Source organism: Mandrillus leucophaeus, unplaced genomic scaffold (genome assembly GCF_000951045.1).
Source record: "Mandrillus leucophaeus isolate KB7577 unplaced genomic scaffold, Mleu.le_1.0 Scaffold117, whole genome shotgun sequence".
NCBI lineage: Eukaryota > Metazoa > Chordata > Mammalia > Primates > Cercopithecidae > Mandrillus > Mandrillus leucophaeus.
In genome coordinates, this window is record NW_012099987.1 from 2,709,107 (window position 1) to 2,710,744 (window position 1,638).

Genomic DNA, 1,638 nt, shown 5'->3' on the forward strand with positions numbered 1-1,638 from the left:
CACTATAAACATGTTTATGTGCATATATATATAGAGAGAGATAGACAGTTTTTTTGAGAGACAGGGCCTCCCAGGTTGGAGTACAGATATGATCATAGCTCACTGTAACCTTGAACTCCAAAGCTCAAGAGATCCTCCCACATCAGCCTCCCAAGAAGCTAGAACTACAGGCATGCACCATAAAACTTGGCTAATTATTTTATTTTTTGGAGAGATAGGGTCTCACTATATTGCTCAGGCTGGTGTCGAACTCCTAGCCTCAAGCACTCGTCCCACCTTGACCTCCCAAAGTCCTAGGATTAAAGGCATAAGCCACCACACCCAGCCAAACATATACTGCCATCTAATTTATTTCATTGTTCTAGAGCAGACGTTGGCAAACTTTTTCTATGAAGGACCAGACAGTAAATATTTTCGGCTTTGTATGCACATTTGGTCTCTGTTGTATGCTCTTTTTGTATGTGTTATAACAATTCTTTAAAAATGTAATAATCAGGCTGGGCATGGTGGCTCATGCCTATAATCCCAGCACTTTGGGAGGCCGAAGTGGGAGAACTGATTCAGCCCAGGAGCTCAAGACAAGTCTGGGCAACGTGACGAAACTCCATCTCTACTAAAAATACAAAAATTAGCTGGGTGTGGTGGCAGGCACCTGTAATCTCAACTACTCAGGAGGCTAAGCACAATCATCATTTGAACACAGGAGTTGGAGGTTGCAGTGAGCCACGATCATACCACTGCACTCCAGCCTGGGCAACAGAGTGAGATCCTGTCTTCAAAACAAAACAAAAACAACAAAAAACACCAAAAATAAAATAAAAAGAATATATGTATACATACACACACACATATATACACATATATATTTATTTATTTATAATGTAATAAGAAGGCCAGGCATGGTGGCTCACACCTATAATCCCAGCACTTTGAGAGGCTGAGGTGGGGGGATCACCTGAGGTCGGGAGTTCGAGACTAGCCGGGCCAACAGGGTCAAAACCCATCTCTACTAAAAATACAAAAATCAGCCAGGTGTGGTGGCATACACCTGTAATCCCAGGTCCTCAGGAGGCTGATGCATGAGAATCACTTGATACCATAAGACAGAGGTTGCAGTGAACTGGGATTGTGCCACTGTAGTCCAACTTGGGCAACAGAGTTAGACTGTTTCAAAAAAAAAAAGTAGGTCAGGCCTGGCGGCTCACGCCTATAATCCCAGCACTTTGAGAGGCTGAGGCAGGCAGATCATGAGGTCAGGAGTTCCAGACAAGTCTGGCCAACATAGTAAAACCCCTTCTCTACTAAAAAAATACAAAAAATTAGCTGGGTGTGGTGGTGTGCACCTGTAATCCTAGCTACTTGGGAGGCTGAGGCAGGAGAATCACATGAACCCAGGAGGCAGAGGTTGCAATAAGTCGAAATCATGCCATTGTACTCCAGCCTGGGGGACAGTGCGAGACTCCGTCTCAAAAAAAAAAGTACTAAGTAATCAGTTGCAGTGGCTCATGCCTGTAATCCCAACACTTTGGGAGGCCAGGGCAAGATGACAAGAAGGTTTGAGCCCAGGAATTTGAAACCAGCCTGGACAACATAGTGAGACCAGGTCTCTTAAAAAAAAAAAAAAAAAAAAAAAAAAAA

At 43.7% G+C, this 1,638-nt stretch overlaps 1 protein-coding gene across 2 annotated transcripts in view; it reads right to left on the bottom strand.

Annotated features, from left to right (window-relative positions):
• The window catches only part of RRP12 (ribosomal RNA processing 12 homolog (S. cerevisiae)), an 81,145-nt gene that overhangs the window by 35,226 nt on the left and 44,281 nt on the right, over nucleotides 1-1,638 (bottom strand). The gene's annotated exons all lie outside the window — the stretch shown is intronic.